Below are 6583 nucleotides of genomic sequence, written 5' to 3'. Positions count from 1 at the left end.
TAAAGGCTCTTTACCCATTTCAAAAGTTTTAGTTTTCGGGGGTAATAGCTACGTCTGCGGAAAAAATGAAGATATTAGACTATTTTATGATTAAAATGGTAAAGAATGTGATTAAAGGCTATTTTCCTATTTCAAAAGTTTTAGTTTTCGGGGGTAATAGCTACGTCTGTGGAAAAAATGAAGATATTAGACTATTTTATGATTGCAAATGGTAAAGAATGTGATTAAAGGCTCTTTTCCTATTTCAAAAGTTTTAGTCTTCGGGGGTAATAGCTGCGTCCGTAGAAAAAATGAAGATATTAAACTATTTCATGATTGCACATGGTAAAGAATGTGATTAAAGGCTCTTTTCCTATTTCAAAAGTTTCAGTTTTCGGGGGTGATATTTACGTCCGTGGAAAAAATTAAGATATTAGACTATTTTATGATTGCACATGGTAAAGAATGTGATTAAAGGCTCTTTTCCCATTTCAAAAGTTTTAGTTTTCGGGGGTAATAGCTACGTCCGTGGAAAAAATGAAGATATTAGACTATTTTATGATTGTATATGGTAAAGAATGTGATTAAAGGCTCTTTTCCTATTTCAAAAGTTTTAGTTTTCGGGGGTAATAGCTACGTCTGTTGAAAAAATGAAGATATTAGACTATTTTATGATTGCACATGGTAAAGAATGAAATTAAAGGCTCTTTTCCTATTTCAAAAGTTTTAGTTTTTGGGAGTAATAGCTACGTCCGTGGAAAAAATGAAGATATTAGACTATTTTATGATTTCACATGGTAAAGAATGTGATTAAAGGCTCTTTTCCTATTTCAAAAGTTTTAGTTTTCGAGGGTAATAGCTGTCTGCGGAAAAAATGAAGATATTAGACTATTTTATGATTGCACATGGTAAAGAATGTGATTAAAGGCTCTTTTCCTATTCAAAAGTTTTAGTTTTCGGGGGTAATAGCTACGTCTGTGGAAAAAATGAAGATATTAGACTATTTTATGATTGCAAATGATATAGAATGTGATTAAAGGCTCTTTTTCTATTTCAAAAGTTTTAGTTTTCGGGGGTAATAGCTACGTCCGTGGAAAAAAATGAAGATATTTGACTATTTTATGATTGCACATGATAAAGAATGTGATTAAAGGCTCTTTTCCTATTTCAAAAGTTTTAGTTTTCGGGGGTAATAGCTACGTCTGCGGAAAAATGAAGATATTAGACTATTTTATGATTGCATATGGTAAAGAATGTGATTAAAGGCTCTTTTTCTATTTCAAAAGTTTTAGTTTTCGGGGGTAATAGCTACGTCCGTGGCAAAAATGAAGATATTAGACTATTTTATGATTGCAAATGGTAAAGAATTTGATTAAAGGCTCTTTTCCTATTTCAAAAGTTTTAATTTTCGGGGGTAATAGCTACGTCCGTGGAAAAACTGAAGATATTAGACTATTTTATGATTGCACATGGTAAAGAATTTGATTAAAGGCTCTTTTCCTATTTCAGAAGTTTTAGATTTCGGGGGTAATAGCTACGTCTGGGGAAAAAATGAAGATATTTGACTATTTTATGATTGAAAATGGTAAAGAATGTGATTAAAGGCTATTTTCCTATTTCAAAAGTTTTAGTTTTCGGGGGTAATAGCTACGTCTGTGGAAAAAATGAAGATATTAGACTATTTTATGATTGCAAATGGTAAAGAATGTGATTAAAGGCTCTTTTCCTATTTCAAAAGTTTTAGTTTTCGGAGGTAATAGCTACGTCCGTAAAAAAAAAGATATTAAACTATTTCATGATTGCACATGGTAAAGAATGTGATTAAAGGCTATTTTCCTATTTCAAAAGTTTTAGTTTTCGGGGGTAGTAGCTACGTCTGTGGAAATAATGAAGATATTATACTATTTTATGATTGCACATGGTAAAGATAGTGATTGAAGGTTCTTTTCCCATTTCAAAAGTTTTAGTTTTCGGGGGTAATAGCTACGTCCGTGGAAAAAAAAGAAGATATTAGACTATTTTATGATTGCAAATGTTAAAGAATGTGATTAAAGGCTCCTTTTCTATTTCAAAAGTTTTAGTTTTCGGGGGTAATAGCTAAGTCCGGGGAAAAAATGAAGATATTAGACTATTTTATGATTGCACATGGTAAAGAATGTGATTAAAGGCTCTTTTTCTATTTCAAAAGTTTTAGTTTTCGAGGGTAATAGCTATGTCTGTGGAAAAAATGAAGATATTAGACTATTTTATGATTGCACATGGTAAAGAATGTGATTAAAGGCTCTTTTCCTATTTCAAAAATTTTAGTTTTCGGGGGTAATAGCTACGTACGTGGAAAAAATGAAGATATTAAACTATTTCATGATTGCACATGGTAAAGAATGTGATTAAAGGCTCTTTTCCTATTTCAAAAGTTTTAGTTTTCGGGGGTAATAGCTACGTCCGTAGAATAAAATGAAGATATTAGACTATTTTGTGATTGCACATGGTAAAGAATGTGATTAAAGGCTCTTTTCCTATTTCAAAAGTTTTAGTTTTCGGGGGTAATAGCTACGTCTGTGGAAAAAATGAAGATATTAGACTATTTTATGATTGCAAATGGTAAAGAATGTGATTAAAGGCTGTTTTCCTATTTCAAAAGTTTTAGTTTTCGGGGGTAATAGCTACATCCGTGGAAAAAAATGAAGATATTTGACTATTTTATGATTGCACATAATAAAGAATGTGATTAAAGGCTCTTTACCCATTTCAAAAGTTTTAGTTTTCGGGGGTAATAGCTACGTCTGCGGAAAAAATGAAGATATTAGACTATTTTATGATTGCATATGGTAAAGAATGTGATTAAAGGCTCTTTTTCTATTTCAAAAGTTTTAGTTTTCGGGGGTAATAGCTACGTCCGTGGAAAAAATGAAGATATTAGACTATTTTATGATCGCACATGGTAAAGAATTTGATTAAAGGCTCTTTTCCTATTTCAAAAGTTTTAATTTTCGGGGGTAATAGCTACGTCCGTGGAAAAAATGAAGATATTAGACTATTTTATGATTGCACATGGTAAAGAATTTGATTAAAGGCTCTTTTCCTATTTCAGAAGTTCTATTTTTTGGGGGTAATAGCTACGTCTGTGGAAAAAATGAAGATATTAGACTATTTTATGATTGCAAATGGTACAGAATGTGATTAAAGGCTCTTTTCCTATTTCAAAAGTTTTAGTTTTCGGGTGTAATAGCTACGTCTGTGGAAAAAATGAAGATATTAGACTATTTTATGATTGCAAATGGTAAAGAATGTGATTAAAGGCTCTTTTCCTATTTCAAAAGTTTTAGTTTTCGGGGGTAATAGCTACGTCCGTAGAAAAAAAAAGATATTAAACTATTTCATGATTGCACATGGTAAAGAATGTGATTAAAGGCTCTTTTCCTATTTCAAAGTTTTAGTTTTCGGGGGTAATAGCTACGTCCGTGGAAAAAATGAAGATATTACACTATTTTATGATTGAACATGGTATAGAATGTGATTAAGGCTCTTTTCCTATTTCAAAAGTTTTAGTTTTCGGGGGTAATAGCTCCGTCCGTGAGAAAAAATGAAGATATTAGACTATTTTATGATTGCAAATGGTAAAGAATGTGATTAAAGGCTCTTTTTCTATTTCAAAAGTTTTAGTTTTCGGGGGTAATAGCTAAGTCCGGGGAAAAAATGAAGATATTAGACTATTTTATGATTGCACATGGTAAAGAATGTGATTAAAGGCTCTTTCCTATTTCAAAAGTTTTAGTTTTCGAGGGTAATGGCTATGTCTGTGGAAAAAATGAAGATATTAGACTATTTTATGATTGCACATGGTAAAGAATGTGATTAAAGGCTCTTTTCCTATTTCAAAAATTTTAGTTTTTGGGGGTAATAGCTACGTACGTGGAAAAAATGAAGATATTAAACTATTTCATGATTGCACATGGTAAAGAATGTGATTAAAGGCTCTTTTCCTATTTCAAAAGTTTTAGTTTTCGAGGGTAATAGCTATGTCTGTGAAAAAAATGAAGATATTAGACTATTTTATGATTGCGCATGGTAAAGAATGTGATTAAAGGCTCTTTTCCTATTTCAAAAGTTTTAGTTTTCGGGGGTTATAGCTACATCCGTGGAATTAAATGAAGATATTAGACTATTTTGTGATTGCACATGGTAAGGAATGTGAATAAAGGCTCTTTTCCTACTTCAAAAGTTTTAGTTTTCGGGGGTAATAGCTACGTTTGTGGAAAAAATGAAGATATTAGACTATTTTATGATTGCACATGGTAAAGAATGTGATAAAAGGCTCTTTTCCTATTTCAAAAGTTTTAGTTTTCGGGGGTAATAGCTCCATCCGTGGAAAAAAATGAAGATATTAGACTATTTTATGATAGCACATGGTAAAGAATGTGATTAAAGGCTCTTTTTCTATTTCAAAAGTTTAGTTTTCGGGGGTGATAGCTACGTCCGTGGAAAAAAATGAAGATATTTGACTATTTTATGATTGCACATGATAAAGAATGTGATTAAAGGCTATTTTTCTATTTCAAAAGTTTTAGTTTTAGGGGGGTAATAGCTACGTCTGTGGAAAAAATGAAGATATTAGACTATTTTATGACTGCACATGGTAAAAAATGTGATTAAAGGCTCTTTTCCTATTTGAAAAGTTTTAATTTTCGGGGGTAATAGCTACGTCCGTGGAAAAAATGAAGATATTAGACTATTTTATGATTGCACATGGTAAAGAATTTGATTAAAGGCTCTTTTCCTATTTCAGAAGTTTTAGTTTTCGGGGGTAATAGCTACGTCTGTGGAAAAAATGCAGATATTTGACTATTTTATGATTGCAAATGGTAAAGAATGTGATTAAAGGCTATTTTCCTATTTCAAAAGTTCAAGTTTGCACATGGTAAAGAATGTGATTAAACGCTCTTTTCCTATTTCAAAAGTTCTAGTTTTTGGGGGTAATAGCTACGTCTGTGGAAAAAATGAAGATATTAGACTATTTTATGATTGCAAATGGTAGAGAATGTGATTAAAGGCTCTTTTCCTATTTCAAAAGTTTTAGTTCTCGGGGGTAATAGCTACGTCTGTGGAAAAAATGAAGATATTAGACTATTTTATGATTGCAAATGGTAAAGAATGTGATTAAAGGCTCTTTTCCTATTTCAAAAGTTTTAGTTTTCGGGGGTAATAGCTGCGTCCGTAGAAAAAATGAAGATATTAAACTATTTCATGATTGCACATGGTAAAGAATTTGATTAAAGGCTCTTTTCCTATTTCAAAAGTTTTAGTTTTCGGGGGTGATATTTACGTCCGTGGAAAAAATGAAGATATTAGACTATTTTATGATTCCACATGGTAAAGAATGTGATTAAAGGGTCTTTTCCCATTTCAAAAGTTTTAGTTTTCGGGGGTAATAGCTACGTCCGTGGAAAAAATGAAGATATTAGACTATTTTATGATTGTATATGGTAAAGAATGTGATTAAAGGCTCCTTTCCTATTTCAAAAGTTTTAGTTTTCGGGGGTAATAGCTACGTCTGTTGAAAAAATGAAGATATTAGACTATTTTATGATTGCACATGGTAAAGAATGAAATTAAAGGCTCTTTTCCTATTTCAAAAGTTTTAGTTTTTGGGGGTAATAGCTACGTCCGTGGAAAAAAATGAAGATATTAGACTATTTTATGATTGCAAATGGTAAAGAATGTGATTAATGACTCTTTTCCTATTTCAAAAGTTTTAGTTTTCGGAAGTAATAGCTACGTCCGTAGAAAAAATGAAGATATTAGACTATTTTATGATTTCACATGGTAAAGAATGTGATTAAAGGCTCTTTTCCTATTTCAAAAGTTTTAGTTTTCGAGGGTAATAGCTGTCTGCGGAAAAAATGAAGATATTAGACTATTTTATGATTGCACATGGTAAAGAATGTGATTAAAGGCTCTTTTCCTATTTCAAAAGTTTTAGTTTTCGGGGGTAATAGCTACGTCTGTGGAAAAAATGAAGATATTAGACTATTTTATGATTGCAAATGATATAGAATGTGATTAAAGGCTCTTTTTCTATTTCAAAAGTTTTAGTTTTCGGGGGTAATAGCTACGTCTGTGGAAAAAAAAGAAGATATTTGACTATTTTATGATTGCACATGATAAAGAATGTGATTAAAGGCTCTTTTCCTATTTCAAAAGTTTTAGTTTTCGGGGGTAATAGCTACGTCTGCGGAAAAATGAAGATATTAGACTATTTTATGATTGCATATGGTAAAGAATGTGATTAAAGGCTCTTTTTCTATTTCAAAAGTTTTAGTTTTCGGGGGTAATAGCTACGTCCGTGGCAAAAATGAAGATATTAGACTATTTTATGATTGCAAATGGTAAAGAATTTGATTAAAGGCTCTTTTCCTATTTCAAAAGTTTTAATTTTCGGGGGTAATAGCTACGTCCGTGGAAAAACTGAAGATATTAGACTATTTTATGATTGCACATGGTAAAGAATTTGATTAAAGGCTCTTTTCCTATTTCAGAAGTTTTAGATTTCGGGGTAATAGCTACGTCTGTGGAAAAAATGAAGATATTTGACTATTTTATGATT

This window comes from Artemia franciscana, chromosome 20 (genome assembly GCF_032884065.1).
Source record: "Artemia franciscana chromosome 20, ASM3288406v1, whole genome shotgun sequence".
Taxonomy (NCBI): Eukaryota; Metazoa; Arthropoda; class Branchiopoda; order Anostraca; family Artemiidae; genus Artemia; species Artemia franciscana.
This window is presented reverse-complemented; position numbering follows the sequence as displayed.